We start from the raw sequence: 16966 nt of genomic DNA on the forward strand, positions 1-16966 counted from the left end.
TATTCAGTGCTAGGGCATCTGTTGATAGCAGCCCTCTGACTCCAGGGCTACCCAGATCCTGGTACAATCTCACTTGATGGAAACTTGTCTAACTGCCCCTTGTAAAAGATACTGGAAAAGAGCCCAATGAGGGAGAAGGGTAAATCCAGATGGACAGAAGCTTTGAAAGAGCCCCTCTGAATAAGAGTTCCATATTTGGTATGCTCTGATAAGATTTTGCCTACCTTATATTTGTGGGATGCATTTTAATGCTTCTAAAATAAATACACTTCCTCTTCTTCTCTGTCCCCCAATTCTTTTCTGTCTCTTGTTCAAAGTGATCAAAGTGAAGTCTCTCTTTCTCACCTAATTTTTGCTATTTGTTTATTCCATGATATTTTTAAATAAGATCAATTTTGATCATATTTGGAAAATTACTGAAAAGTACTGAGGGAAACCTTAAGCTAAATTAGGTTTGTAGGTTTAGTTGACTAACTTGAAACAAAATGGTAGGTGCTAAAATTTTTCCAGTATTTTTCTCTCAGTAAATTTTTATTCATACTACTAAAGATATAAATGTATAATTACCACATAATATATTAACATGTATCCTATATGATCATAATTATAATTTATATTTGATTCGTGGCTAGGTATTATAGCTATTATAGAACTGCACCAGATTCTACCTCTAAGTTCTAACTCAGCCCCTAACTCTCTTGGGTACAGTGTCCACCTCTTACCCTTGCTACCTGTGTGATTCTGGACAAATCACTTCCTCTCTGAGTCTCATTTTCTTCATTTGAAAATGAAGAGATTGACTAGGTAGCCCCTGAGATGACTTTTGCTCCAAATCTAGTATCTATTGATCCCACATGAATAAAAGGTTCTAACTTTGGAATTGTATACAGTTAACAGCCAGAACTTTTCCAGAAGGACATGGCAAACCACTCTAGTATATTTACCAAGAAAACCTGAAACAATTGAATAGTAATAATAACCATAGCAAAAACACATTTTCAAATGCTATAGGGGAGGCTCTGGGGGTGTTTTTAGTCTGTTGGAATGGAACTCACCCAGTCATTTTTCCTTTTTGAACCTGCCTTCGCAGTTACCTAGCCAGGCCTTCTGGAATAATGGAGACAGTATTCATTTTGCCAACCCAATGAAGTTGATCTGAGAACAGGAAAACAGGGTTTCTAGAAAATAAAATCTATTTAGTCATTTCTAAGCCTTGAGTCAGCTTCAAAGTCTGCTGCAGTCTGAAAGACTTAGGTTCCAGCCCTACCTCTGAAATCCATTGCTTATGTGACCCTGGACAATTGGTCTCTTTACCTCTTGATACTCCAAGTAATTCTTTAAAACCATAAATTGCTGAACAATTACTGATTTACTTTGGTAGAGAGATTTTTTTTTTTTAATACCTGGGAAATCCTTACCTATCCCAGTGAGATCACAGATTTAGACCAGGAAAAAAAACCCTTAATTTCCTGATTATCTCCAAACCCTCAATTCATTTTTCCTATTGTTAGAGCAGTACTTTGAGAAAGACCAAGTCTGAAATGATGTCAATCTGCCCAATGAAGGAGGGCTATTGGGAAGAAATTCCATAAGGTCACAATTTGTCCAGAAAGCCCTTAAGAAGCCAAATTTCATCTTGTGGGAAATGAACAAGCAACCCATGGATCTGAATCAGGATGCCAGGGCTCTGGCATTTTTCTGGCACTTTTCAAATTATGAAAGTAATGTTTTTCAATTAGGAATTGTAATTTGGAGCACTGATGTAAGCAAAAACCCAACAGATTAGTGTCTTAAGCCGCATTACCTTAGGTAAAAATAGAAAAAATCAACAGGCTGCTAATTTTAAAAAATTGTGCTTGGTTTCTTCCTAAGCTAGGTGCTTGTCTCTTATATTTTTAACCCCTGTCTCCTGACACTTTAAAGCCTTGTTGTGTTCTGATTCTTTACAGAGTTGGAAGGAATCAATTAATTTTTAATGTCAGATGCAGAGTTTATTAAATGTCAAAGTAAGGTTTTTAAAGCTGATCGAGCTCTGGGGCGGAAGTGAGTTGTGCCCCAGGAAGGGACCTTTCTATAGACCTCAAGCTTTGGAAAAGGAATTTTTGTTTTGTATATCTAATCAATAATATTTTGTTTTCAGTGGCTGCTGCTGGTATTGAAAGCTTTAAATTAAATGCTGGCATAACATTAGAGCCTGAATTGGACTTTTTTCATTGTTTTTTCTCCCTTTATGACCAGAGTTTAAAATCCCAGATGAGGCTAGAAGAATTCAAGTCTGATTCCTGATGCAACTATTTAGCCTTCATCACATCTGTTCTAGTTGGTTCTCCTGACATGGCTTAGAGAGACTCTGGTCAGCTGACAGAGATTCTTCTCCTCTGAAAGACAAAAAAAAGCACATCAGTGAGAATCTTAGTCAATTCTTGTGCATAGAGGAGAACAGGAAAAGTAGGTCACATTTGGAACCTGCTCTGTCTTGTTTAAAAAAAAAATAAAAAGGTCAGATGATATTCTTTTTATTGCAGTTTCTGAGGCCAGACAGTTTTTGGGAGATAGTATAAGGGATTTGGTATTTGATGCCCTCCCCCTCTCCCTCAAGAACTTTTATCAAACTTTCTTCAGGGTGGGGGCTATTTTTCTGGCTTTTATTTGTGTTCTTATCTCTTAGTATAATCCTGAATACATAGCAAGTGTATTTAATAAATTTGTGTATTTATAAATTTAATAAATGCCCATTCACTCACTTTATTATCCATCTATTTAGATATCTACCTTCTATCTTTCTACTATCATCTACTAATAAATCTATTTATCAATCATTTGCCTATCTCTCTCTATCCATCTATCCATTTTTCCATCCATCCATCCATCCATCCATCCATCCATCCATCCATCTATTATAGAAGCTAGAGCTGGAAGGTTCTTAAAGAACATCTGATGGACCTCTTTTTACAGATGGGGAAACTGAGACTCACAATGGTGAAGTATTTTTCAGGTAGTATGTAGCAGAACTAGGATTTGAAACCAGGGTCTGTGATTCCGTTTTCATCGACTCCCTTTTCTATTATGCAGACAAAAGTCTCAGTGCAGTTTTAAACTATTAGAGATTTTGAAACACCCTGTATTTTACGACCTCATTTTAAATGTGCCCTAAGGGCAGAGACCCATGGTACAGCAAATCCAGCAGAATTCTGCTTCCTTTGTTCTAGGGTTCCCTCATGTTTGCCTGAACTAGTGATTTGGGCTCAGTTGGAGTAGGCCTGTATGGAACAACTTGGGATTTGACAAAATACATTTTAAAAAATAAAGGGAAAACCCCCCAGCATATTGCTATCAGCAATATTTCCAGTTAAACCCTAGGCCAATTCAGATAGGAGAGATTCACTTTTGCTCTTAGGTCATAGTTGGGTAGAGAAGAGTAAGCTATAGACTTATGGAGGTCTCTGAACCCAAGTCCTTAGAGCTATTGGATTCTTTGACCCATTCTGGATCACTTGAAAGTGCTGCTGGTAAATTATACCTCTTTTGTGATCTACCTGAAACCTAAGGACTCAAGAAGAACCTACACTATGATTTAAAGAGTGTCAGAAATGCTAGTTGAGGGGTGGCTAGGTGGTGTAGTGGATAAAGCACCAGCCTTGGAGTCAGGAGTACATGGGTTCAAATCTGGTCTCAGACACTTAATAATTACCTAGCTGTGTGGCCTTGGGCAAGCCACTTAACTCCATTTGCCTTGCAAAAAAAACCTAAAAAAAAAAGAAAGAAAAAAAAGAAATGCTAGTTGCTTTCACATGGTATCTAAAATATTCATTCTGTTTCCTAAACATACTTCTAGAAGACTACTAAAATGCAAATCTGTTTTTTTTTTTTGTTGGAGGGGTGATACATTAATCCATTAATGCTCACTAATAAATTTCACAATCACAGACTTGTTTTATAGGCACAGAAGTTTGTTTCCCATAGGAAAATTAAAAAGAACAAATCTGGCTGGGTTATAGGGAAGTATCTTCTGCTTTTATTCCCTATGTAATATAGTGAGAATGATGATGTCTACCATTGCTTGGTATAGGTTTGTGGGTTTTTTGGGAGCAGAGTGGGGAAAATAAGGAGAATGACAAATCACTCATATCCTTTAAGAGTAACTAGAATCAAAGTAACATCAATGACATTGAAGCAACGATTATTAATAACAGACAGCACTGACTCAAAATTCTAAAAATCAGTTGCGTGAGTAGAGGATGGGAAAAGCCTTTGTGATTGGTTACTATGAAGATGATCTAGGATTCTAGGACTTTTAGTGGATCATAAGTCTTATATGTTCCAAGAGTGTGTTGTGATGACTTGCTAACCCAGTCCCAACAACCAAGCCTATATGTGACTTCCTCTGTAGTAGCATTGTCTCTCCTATGACGATTTAACTTCTTTCCCTCCCTCAATTTTTTGAAACACTTTTTTTCCATTTCCTCTCTATAGTCTCATCCTACCCAGTTCAATGCTACATATATCCTATTTAATCTCTATTTTCTTTTGCTCTCAGGCAAAATCACCCTAGATTTCCTTTCTTATATTCCATCCATCAATGAAACCCCGATTCCTTCTAAAGACACCCCATCTCCTCTTGGTCCTCTCATAATTGATTGTTCCTTCTTTCTCACTGCCTGGACCACAGGCCCAAGTAGAGGAGTGGGCATACTGGATCAGTCTTCCTCCTTGGCCATTACTCTCTTATATGCCTTGTTTTCTTGAGGGTAGGTTTTGTCTTTCCTTTTGTGTTTGTATTCCCAGTGCTTAGCATTATGTTTGGCAAATAGTAAGTGATTAATGAATACTTTTTTATTCAGTCATTAATTTATATTCCTTGCTCCTCACTGCCATTCTCCCTCTACTGCCATCACTCACTTTATAATCATCTCTCCTTTTTTAAAGTTCATTTTATTCTATCTAGATCCTTGTTGTCATTGATGGACTTATCGATGACTCCCTTTTCTCCTCCAATAGTTCCTAGGTCATTTTTTTTTCTTTTTCATGCCAATTTCTGCTCCATTTGAACAGTGAGGTGGCATCCCAGTTCCTCTACTTCCTCATTCCCTTGAACTTCTACTTACCTTAATAGGAAGAGTTATGCTTTAGACACCCCCCTCCCTTGCCCCACTCCATCACTGCCCCAGGAACTTAAATTCCTCTTTATGTCTCTGATGAGTGAGAGTTGGAAAGTGTGCTTATAGAAACCTCCATGTGCATGTTTTGTGGCAGCCAAAACTGCACTTACTTGAAGGCTTGTTGCAATTTTCCTAATTGCCAATTCTGCTGGCAAGCAAACCAAAGTGGTCAACAATGCTAACCATATTTCCTCAGTCAAGATATCTTTGATGTAGAACTCAAAAGGACTTTGGAGGCTATCCCAATCCTTAAATTTTACAAATGAGGAAACTGAGGTTCAAGGAAGTTAAATGACTCATCCATGGTCACCCAGGTAGCTAATGTCAGAGGTGGGATTTGAACCCGGGTTCTCTGACTTGAGAGTTAGTGTTCTTACTATATTATACTATGCTTCTTCCATCCACCTGAATGGATGGGTTGGTTTGAAATGGTGTCCTAGACAGGTTTCTCCTCCTTCTTCCTGCTTTAATTAAGATACCCTCTTTAAGATATTCAAAGAGCTTTTCAATTTTTATCACAATATAGTGAGATCTAGGAATATAGACATATGCAAATACCTGTCTATGTCTATATCTCTATCTCTCTGCATTTCTTTCTATCTATATTTATATCTATAGCTGTCTATCTTTATCTATCTATCCAACTATCTATCTATTGATCTATCTATATATAGCTATCTATATCTATGTCTATGTCTATGTCTATAATCTACTTTTTTCAACTGGTGGCACCATGTGAAGTTGTAAATCCAGATACCTGAACTGTCCCTATCTTCTCTATGCTTCAAAAACTAGTTCATTCTTGAATTTACCTTTGACTCTTTCCTTTTCCTTATTCCTTATATCCAATTAGCTGCCCTGTATTGTGATTCTACCACGACAACATTGTTTGAAAACGTCCTCCTCTTTGCTTTCTCAGTCATTACCCTAATTCAGGTCTTCATTACCTCTCCCCTGGACTGTTATACCCTCTTAATTGACATCCCCACCCCAAGTCTTTCTTCCCCCTTTTTAATCTGTCCTTTACCCAACTGCCAAATTAATATTCTTAAATAAAAGTGACAGTGTTATTCTCCTCCTCACAAACCTTTGCTGGTTCTGTGTTGTCCTGAGGATAAAATAAACACTTTTCAATTCACTTTGGCATTTAGAGCACTCTACAATCTGACTTTCCCCCGCTCTTTACTCATTTAACATTGTTCCCCTTCATGCACTGTCTGGCTAAATGCTTGTAGACTGAGAGGTACCTACCTAACTATTCCTCATTTGACTTTAGCCAAAAGGCTCAAAAGCAATCCATTATCCTTTCCAGCCAGAGTGGTTACTAGTTATTCCTCAAACATGTCATGCCATCTTTCCTGTCTCTTCCCTTTGCACAGGTTGTCACTCCACTTGGAATGCATCCCCCATCTCTGCCATTTAGAATCCCTCCAGACTTTCCTCTGAATCTCATCTGGGCTGCCACCACCCACAGCTGGCTTTCCTCACTCCTGGTTAGTGCTGGTTCCCCCCCACAAAATTTACTTTGTGTTTACTTATCTCCCTATGTGTTAAATCATCACCTCCACTAGAAGATAATCCCCTAGAGGTCCAGGACCATTTTATTTTGGTTTTGTATCCCTAGCTCCTAGAATATAATGATACCTAATTAAAGTTTTGTTGAATTATTTGTGAGGGCTGGCTAGTTGTCTCATTATTGTGTTGATCCACAATAAGTCATTCTTCTTTCATTCAAGTGAAAAAGACAGCTTCAGTCTTTTCTTCCTTTCTGGCCATACTGACCTCTTTCCCCCTGCAGACACCCTTGACCTTTGTCTTTCCCAAGAAGCATGTTCTCTCCATCCCCTGCTTTGGGACCCCCCCATCTAGAGAGAACAAATTAATATTCTTTCATACTATGAGGAACTTAGAGACAAAGGGAGAAGCGTTCAGACCCTCTAGAATCTGAATTCCGGTGGTCCCTCTCCATAATCAACACAAAAATAGCTGGAGAGGCTTGCCATGCTTCAGAGTTCTTTTTCTTGTTGTCTCAGGTTTTCAAAGCATTCTGACCAAATCTTGTTCGTGAAAGTCAAAATTGTTGTCCTTACAGGGCCCAGTGCCCAGGAGGTAAAATAATGAAAGCAACTGCTAGATCATTTTCCTCTGCCCTTTCTGCTGTGGATGCTCTTTGTGCCTTTGGGGAGTTTGGGGGGGGGAGGAACAAAACAAACTCCTTTTTTTTATTGGGTGATGAAAATAGAAAAATGTAGCTGCAAATGACAGAGTAATGTGGTCAAGGAAAAGCCTGTGGAGGTCTGGAACCGATTCTCCAGCCAATCATCCAAGGATGGATTTGGTTTAATAGAAGCAATTTTCTTCCTGCATTGCCTTCTTGTTGGCCCAGTCAGCTCAGTTCCACGGTTGTCACTCACATCCCTTGGGCTTGCTAAGCAACTGATGCAGACTCAGCCCTGCTTCTGTCTGCTCCGGGAGGGGGGAACTGCAACTGTTTGGACTGAGTAGAGGTGCCTAATCACATCCATGTTTTCCTAGTTGTGTGATCTGCCAAGAGACGGAGAGAGGGAGCCCGGATTATTAGGGCCACACAGTAGAAATGGCTGTAGAGAATCAGCTCCCACTGTGTTAACTTGAGTAATGTCTTGGCCTCAACTAACTGGTAAATCATCAATGCACCAGAGGTACAATTGGAAAAAAGTAGCTCATTTGCCACTAGTCTAGCTGAAGATATAGTTTTAATTACCTGGCAGGAGTGTGAGAATGTCTGATGATGTCTTGGCACCTCTAGTCTTTATTGTCCCTTCTGAGGGTGGGAGAGGGCATTGCACAAGGATTAGGGCAGGCAGGAGGAACCTCCCAGTTATTCCTCAGACTGGCAATTAGAACCTCTGCTCTTGAAATCAACTTGAGCAGGGGAAGGGCAGGAGATTCAGTTACCAACCTGGCAAAAGGACATAATCTTAATAGGTAGATTGACTCAGCAGGTATGGGTAGAATAAGGATCAAGGGTAAGCAGGGAGTATTATGTCCAATGTGAACTGGTAAGAGATCCTAGAATTCATTTAGGAGTGAAACCTCATCCCTAGACCCCCCCTGACTTTCCCCATTGAGAGTCTAGGAAGGTAGGAAACTGCATCTCATTCATTTCCATAAACATCAATCAAGTCAAGACACTAAGTGCTGAAATGCCCTCAAGGAGCTTATCCTCTAAGAAAGGGGAAAAAAACTGTACCTACCCAAATATATCTGTCAGACACTAAGTTCAAAATAGAGGTCTTTATGGAATGTTAGGAGAAGTTTGAGAAGGGGTGCTCAGTTCGAGTTGATATTAAAGAAAGTCCCATCCAGGAGATAGGATTTATGTTGGACGTTAAAAGAAGCAAATAATTTCAATAGACAGATTGAGAAGGATAATGAGGACCCATTCAGTACAGGTATTGGGATGATGTGAGCAGAAGTATATGGTGCTTAAAGGGCAGGATGAAAACAGATCAGCCTAATCCAGTGCAGAGTGTTGGTGTTTGGATACATGCAATAAGGAAGAGTGGTGTGAGAGAAAGCTAGGAAGGCAGAAAGAGGTCAGTATGTGGAGGGCCTTGAATGTTAGGCTAAAAAGTTCAATGTATTGGGTGGTTAACTGGTGGAGGCTTTCAGTGTGTGAGAAGAATGATTTATTACCCAGACCTGTAGTGTGAAGGAAAACAGAGAGACCAGAGGCAGGAAGTTGATCTAGGAAGCTATTATAACAGACTAAGGAAGGGGATGGGATAAACACAGGGCAGTAGGAGTGAAAAAGGAGAGAATATTTTAGAGATAGGATCAACAGGACTTGGCAGCTGATCAGATGTGGAGGGGTAAGGGAGAGGAAGGAGTAAAAGATGCTTTGGATGTGACTGGCAGTATGGTGGAGCCATGAATTGAGTTTTGGAAGAAGAGATGGCTTTTGGTGGGGAAGGTAAGTCTATTTTGTACATACTGAGTCTGTACTATCAGCAAGACAACCTAATAAAGATGTCTAGTGGACAGTTCGGAATGAACTTGAGAGTGTTAGATTTGGGTGTTATCTTCACAGAAGTGGAGTGGTCATTATACTTTGTGGTAGCTAATGTCATTGAGAGAGTGAGGGAGACAGAGAGAGGAGAGGTGGTGAGGGATACACACAGAGAAAGGAGAGAGATAGAGAAAGACAGACAGACAGAGACAGACTGACAGAAAGACAGAGACAGAGACAGACAGATAGACAGAGATAGACAGAGACAGAGAAAATGAGAGAAAACATCCAGGAATTTTCTGTGTAAAAGCAGTAGCAACATAAAAGTTCAAAATCATCAGATCAAGAAAGTGATTCCAACTTCCCCCAGGTTTTTTTTGTCTTCTGTGCTGATTCACCTACTGGAGAAAGGTGAGGAAGAGTTAGTTAGCCATTACTGGAGATCAAAGGTGGGTCTGTTTGTTCTTCACTGTGAGAAGTCCACAAAATCAGTTCCCTGTTTTCCTCTTCTGTCTCTCATAAAGTTTGTTTTTCATTAATTAGCAATGGTAAACTATTCCTTTTCTCAAAGAGGAAGTTAGCAAGGGAGATGAAAGTAGAGAGGGAAAATTTCTAATTATCTCTAATTCTAATCTTCAGTAATGATCTCTAGGATTCCCAAGCTGATGGTAAAGGCTGGCCTTTTGGCAGCATTGATGACCTTGTAAATATTTGGTGAATGCTCCCTTTCTTCTCAAGAACTGAAACTTCTGTTTTCTTGGATCTCTCTTTCAAGAAGAGGAGTCTTGTGTTTTATTGTTATATGAAGATGGGACCAGCAATCTCATATTATCTTTGGCCTATAGGTGTACCCATCCCTATTCAGGTCCCTTTGATCAGCTAATTATAAGCAAATCAGAAGGAATCCTTCAGATAGTCTTCCTTCAGCTGATTGGTTGTTTGGTTGATGCAGAGTCTTTCCTCTGAAAAAATTAGTAGTTCCATCGAACTGAAATAACAAGCAAGGACACCTATGACCCAGTTTCTCTATGCCTATGGTTACCAGGTTGTTTCATTCTCAAAGAAGACATCAGGGAGTTGATGGGATGGCATTCTCATGAATTGGATTTGAGTGAGGGGGTACTATTCTAAAACCATCTGGGTCCAGGGATTAGATGGGGATCAGGATGATTGGAGATGACTCTGATGTGAGGCAATCAGGGTTAAGTGACTTCCCCAAGGTCATGTAGCTAGTAAGCATCAAGTGTCTGAGGTCAAATTTGAACTCAGGCTCTCTTGACTCTATCCACTGCTCTAGCTGTTGCTCAATATTAACTGACTGGTTACCAGATAACAAAATATTAAAAGAAGGATACTAAAAGTAGAAATAGAGAATGAAAGAGAACAAGCTTTCAGAGCAAAATTTAACTATCCCCCAAAGCTAAGGACTGTCCAAAACAAATATGTCACTTGTAAACATTTATTCATTTAACAAGCTTTGCTGAGCATCTGCTATGTATAAGACTCTGTTATACAAAGGAAAATAAAATTTAGTGTCTTGACATGAAGAAGGGGACAATGTCTTGGAAACTGTTGGGTCCCCAGGGGCATATGGCTATTATTAAAGCTGCATTTTGCCACTGCTACTACTCTGTTATACTCAGGATTCTCTAAGAATACATGTCCCCAAGTCTTTGGCTTGGTGCCCACCTAATTGAGTCCCTTACCTCCTTCTTTTCCCATCTTTTCTATTACTTCATGCTTTCACTCTCACTTGAGGTCATAATTTAAGCAATTTAATTATATTAGTAAAAGCAGACACTTTCATTGTGCATAGCACAGTTGGCTCATTCTACTCAGTCCTATGCTCTCTCATGTGACTGTCCATTTATTTTCTCTTTATTCTTTCAATTTAAATATGGGAATGGAAGAAAAACAAAACCTGGAAGTTCAGTAACTTAGTGTAGATCAACCCTCATCATGTAAACCAGAACCGGATGCAGACAATTAATTTACAACTAGATTAGAATGGGCCATGGAGACCTTGGTGACTTTCTGGGATGCATGGGCAAACAGTGATACAGGACCAAGCTCCTTCCTGGCTGTCATTGTAGCCTCAGCTTTGAAAAGGGGCACTGCTCAAATACCCTGTTGACTGGTGCTCAAAGGGCACTACCCCATGGTCACAATCCTATTGGTCAGCAGTGCAAAGAGACATGGTGGCCTTCTGACCTTTCCCAACTATCTCTCATTTACCTTCAAGTTTATAGATGGGAAGACTGCATCTTTCATTTCTGGTCCTCTAGTCAGAATCATCAGTTGTTTTATGTTGTCTCCAGTTCCAGTTAGGGAGTATAGCCACTCTCAACTTATACATGTTTACAAATAAAAATAATACAAAAATAAAACTAATGCTGTGACTTTGGGCAACTCATTTTTACCTTAGCTTCCTTATCTATAATATAAAGGCATGCTATGTCTAAGGCTCTAAAATTCGGTATATACCCTATATACCCTTTAAGCAGAGGGGCTAAACCAGGTTGAGGGTAACTAAAAAGGTCTCAAACCCAACACTGAATTAAGGGGGTGTCTCCCCCAATCATGTGAAGACTTCCCCTAGTGAAATGGGTGGATGAGAACAGTTCGTTCCAGTGGTCATGAAGGCAGCTGAAGCAAGTGATGTGGAACATTTAGAGCTTAATTAAAACATTGAAGACACCAAGGTCAGCCACTGCATCTTAAGCCATCACAAGTCATCTCGACAGTGTCTTGATAGTGGACTGTGATGACTTTGGAAGAGAGAGTGAGGCTGATGACTTTGTGCAACTCTGCTTCATCTTCATCCAAGTTTTGCATGAATCAAAAGACATTAGTGATATCATTTTTGGACTTCTTTGATAGTGAATGTCAAGAACCCACCAACCAACCAACCAACCAACTATACTAAACACTGAGAATACACAGAAAGGTTAAAAATAATCTCTACCTTCAAAAAACTCACTATCTTATAGATTCAGAGGAGGGAGATAGTCCTTCTGGCTAAGAGGGTGTGGTGAGACTGAGCTTCTGGAAGGTTTTGTGAGAAGGTGGCACTTGAACAGGTCCTTAAAAGAAAGAATAAACTTTTGAATGGTAGTAAGGAGTACTTCCATATAGAAGAAATGATTTGAAAAAAGTCACAATGGCAGAAAGATGTAGTGTGAATTTTCTGCTTTGGTTGAAGTGACAGGAGAGGCTATGATATTTCAGTGGAAATATATTATAGAATAACAGAACCTCAGGGTTAGAGTTGAAAGAATTGCAGGTAAACTGAAGAAATATGCAACATCTTGGACAAATGGTCACTTAAAGATCTCCAGAGAGGAAAATCCTACCATCTCCTGAGATAGTTTATTCCATTTGAAGATGGTTCCAATTGTTATGAAATGAATCCTTTAATCAGTCAAAATCTAGCTCTCTTCAACTTATACCATTCACTATTACACCTTCAGGGGATGGGGGAGAGAGAGATAGGAAGGACAAGAAGAATAAATTAATTCCTCTTGCACCTTGTAGTCTTTCAAATATTTTTCCTACCTCCTCTTCAAGGCTTCTCCAAATTAAGCATCTCCAGACCATTATTGTCTAGAAGGTCCTGACCATCCTAACTACTCTTTTGTGAACATTCTATAGATTTTCTGTACCCTTCCTAAATGAGGTACTCAGAAATCAACATTCCAGATCATTAGGTCTTCTCAAACTTTTGGTCTCTGGACCCCTTTTTATTGTTATGTCATTAGCATTGTGACCTCATTTAGGATTTTCTTGACCAAGATACTAGAGCGATTTACCATTTCCCTTCTTCAGCTCATTTTTCAGATGAGAAAACTGAGGCAAATAGGGTCAAATGACTTGCCCAAGATCATACAGTTAATAAGTGTCTGAGGCCAGATTTGAAGTCAGAAAGATGAATCTTCCAATCTCCAGGTCCAGAGCTCTATCCACTGTACCACCTTGCAATCTGGATTTTTTTTTGCAATCTTAAAATTTATTGAGGATCTCAATTTTTGTTTTTGTTAGTTATGTCTCTTGATACTTAATATATTGAATTTAAAAACATCTTAGCATGAATATTATTTTAATAGTTTTGACCTCATGAACCCTCTGAAAGAGTCTCAGGACTCTGAGGGTCTCCACATCACATTTTGAGAACCACTGCTCTCAATGTTACCTGACCGTGGCAGAATACAGTGGAACAATCACCTCCAGTATTCTGGACACCATGTCTCTATTAATACAATATAAATTGCACTAGCCTTTCTGGCTGCGTATCACACTGTTGAAAGATGGAGCTGAAGTAAGGCAAATGGTCTGTGGAAATGCATGGAGGAGGAAAGATAGTATGCCAAGTTTGAAGAACAACAAGGAGTCCAGTTTAGCCATAACCAAAAATGAAAGGAGAATAAAATGAAGTATAACTGGAAAAAGGAAAGGCTAAGGAGAGTTTATTTTTGAAAAGAGGAATGTCATGGTAGATAGGGAGATTACTTTGAAAGCTGTGTGGTGGATAGATTGAAGGAAGGGAAAAAACTGGAGGGAGGGAAACCAATTAGCATCCATCTCCAGCAAGAGTTCAGGTGAGAGGTGATAAAGGTTTGATCCAGAATGGTTGTCAGGGAAATGAATGTTTGAAAAGTTATGGACATATGGTTTACAGTTCTTGATAATTGATCAGATGGAGTGGCTGAGGAAAGATGAATAATAATAATAATAATAATAACTTTATGCAGTGCTTTTGATTCTCTGACAGCTGCTTTGTGAAGCATATTTTTACATATAGTATCTCATTTGAACTTTACACTACCATGTGATATGTATTGTTATTATCCTTATTTTCAGATGAGGAAACTGAGGAAGGGAGAAGTTGTGACTTTTTCAGGGTCATACTAAGAGTCTCACTAAATCAGAATTTGAACTGAGAACTATCCATTCTATCACCTGACTTCCCTAGTTTCTGAGGAAAAGTCAAAGATGACACCAAGGTTTTATAATTGAAGGACTAGGAATATTAAAAAAAATTAGGAATATAGCTGTGCCTTGAAGAGAAATTAGGACAGTTGGAAGAGGATTAGATATAGGGAATAAGATAGTTCCATTTGGAGCTGATGTGGTGAATTTGAGGTGTGTGGCTATGTCCAGGCAAATAACAATGCAGAGAAGAGTTCAGGAAAGACGTTAAGGCTAGAGATGTAGATTTGGGAGTCATCTCTATAGTGATCAAATAATCACTTTGGTCATCTAATCAACCCATGGGGTTGGTTGATTAACTTAGGTAGAGGGAGAGGGTTTAGAGGGCTCAAGAAAGCCTTGGGGGTCAACTACAATTAGAGTGGCAACAAGGGAAGAAGTTCTGTCAATGGGAACTGAGAAAGAACCAGTAAAGGAGGTGGGAGAACTAGAGGATAGTCAAGTGTCAAAAGCTTCAGAAAGGCCAAAGAAGATGAAATTGAGAAAATGCCTCTAGACTTAATAAGCTAAGAGATCATTGGTACCTTTGGAGAGGAACAACTTCAGATGAACAACCACATTTATATAGCACTAACATTTATATAGCACCTATTGTATCATGCATTGTGCTAGACATTATATGATCTCATTTGATCCTCATAACCACCCTAGGAGCTAGGTGCTATTTTTAAATTCCAATTTACAGATAGAGAAACTGAGGCAAAAAGGAGTCAAGTGATTTACCCAGGTTCAATTGAACTCAGGTACAATATCCACATAGTTGCCCAAGGATTTCAATCTGCCTTGTTGATAGTAAAGAATTCATAATCTCAGAGTTGGAAAAGACCTCAGATGTAAATTATTTAACCCAAACTTTAGCTGAATAAGAATCCTTGCTGAAATATACCTAAGAAATGACTAATTAACCTTTGTATGAAATCCTTCAGTGAAGGGGAAATGTTAGTCTTTTCAACTGATCTTTATTTGGCATCATAGTGGCACCTGAGCAGGGTAGGTTACAATAGATAGTCATCTTCCCCAGCCTAGACGCTATGACTCTTAAGAGAAGAATTGAGTGGCTAAAGTGGCTTGGAGTCTAATCAAATCCTAACTTTGACATTTACTAAAATGTGATTGTAGCCAAATCCGTTGAACTTCAGTTTCCTCATCTGTAAAATGAGGGGGTTGAACTAAATAACTTTCAAGATCTTTTACAACTCTAAATATATAATCCTCTGATCATGATGTAACTTAGACAAACCTTTTTGAATCATGATTCTGCCATCAATGGGTTATTTTTTCTATCTTTGGGTCACCTAAAATTTTGATAAATTTATGGATTGATAAATCCACAAGTATTTTGTAAGACTGAAATCATTGGTCAAGTATTGAATATCCTCTGCTCCTGGAACACCTCCCTCTCCATTCAAGGAGACCACCCAAGCTAGTCATTATTTCCCAACGGGCCATACAGTTCTGGACACCCCCATTTTTATCTTTCATTTTGGAAATGTCTTGTCCATTAGAATGTTAGCTCCTAGATGAATTTCAGAAAAACTTGCAAAGACTTATATGAACTGATACTGAGTGAAGTGAGCAGAACTAGAACAGCAATATTATGTGATAGACTTCGCTCTTCTCAGCTGATGATCAGAGACAATCCCTTTTTTATTTTTTTGTTTTTGCAAGGCCATGGAGTTAAGAATTACTTGCCCAAGGTCACACAGCTAGGTAATTATTAAGTGTCTGAAGTCACATTTGAACTCAGGTCCTCCTGACTCCAGGGCTAGTGCTGTATACACTGGACCACCTAGCTGCCCCTCAAAGACAATTCTAAAACACTTCATCCATATACAGAGAAAGAAGTATTGAGTCTGAATTCAAATTGAAAGATATGATTTTCACTTTTTAAATTTTTTTGTAGATTTTCCCTTTTGTTCAGATTCTTCTTTCATAACATGACTGATATAGAAATAAGATTAACATGATTGTGCATGTATAACCTATATTAGATTGCTTGCTATATTGGGGAGTGAGGAAGGAAAGCAGGGAGGAAAATTTTTTTTATAAAAATGGATGTTGAAAGCTATGTCAACATGTAATAGAAAGAACACTATTTAAAAAATCAACTCCTTGAGGGCAGGGACTGTTTTTCTTTTTGCTCATATTTATGTTTCCAGTCAGCCCTTTATAAATGCTTGTTAACTAAACTGACTGATCCTCAGGACATTCCACTAGAAATTTCCCTACTAATTGACATGAAACCATTATTGTCTTTCTTGGATCTGGTAATTCAACCGGTTCTAAATTCTTTTATTATTATCCAGTCCATTTTCCTCCACCTTGTCCACAAGAATAGCTTGGGTGACTTTGTCAGGTACTTTAATGAAATGTAAGGAACCCATTTCTATAGCATTTCCCTGATCTACCAGCCCAGTATCCTTCTAAAACAAAACCAAACCAAAAACCATAATGAGGAAATGAGGTGAGTCTGGTATGACCTGTTCTTGATGAATCCATGCTGCTGGCCCTAGTAATACATTCTAGAATTTTGGCAGAAATTCAAGTCAAGCTATTTGGTCTATAATTTACAACCTTCACTTTTCTTTTCCTTTAAGAAAACTGGGTCATTTGTTCTTCCCTTCTTCTGGAGCCCTGCTTCTTACTTTCTCAGTGATCTTCCAAAGGACTTTGACAAAGGCTCAACATTCCCCCCCTAACAACAATAATAATAATAATTATGCACATTTATGTGGTGCTTTAAAATTTGCAAAGCATTTTGCCCCATATTATCTCACAAGCCAAACAACCTTAAGGCAATGACTATATTCATGGTGGTTTTTTTTTTAAG

The 16966-nt window shown here is 38.7% G+C and overlaps 1 protein-coding gene across 6 annotated transcripts in view; it reads left to right on the plus strand.

Moving 5' to 3' along the window:
• The window catches only part of PDZD2 (PDZ domain containing 2), a 511304-nt gene that overhangs the window by 131220 nt on the left and 363118 nt on the right, over positions 1-16966 (plus strand). The window contains exon 3 of one of the 6 annotated variants that reach the window (XM_074207983.1): positions 6539-6652. The exons of the other annotated variants lie outside the window; for them this stretch is intronic. The gene's annotated coding sequence lies outside the window, so the exon portion shown is untranslated. The remainder of the gene's footprint in view (positions 1-6538; positions 6653-16966) is intronic. 6 annotated transcript variants of the gene reach the window in all.

Source organism: Macrotis lagotis, chromosome X (assembly GCF_037893015.1).
Source record: "Macrotis lagotis isolate mMagLag1 chromosome X, bilby.v1.9.chrom.fasta, whole genome shotgun sequence".
Taxonomy (NCBI): domain Eukaryota; kingdom Metazoa; phylum Chordata; class Mammalia; order Peramelemorphia; family Peramelidae; genus Macrotis; species Macrotis lagotis.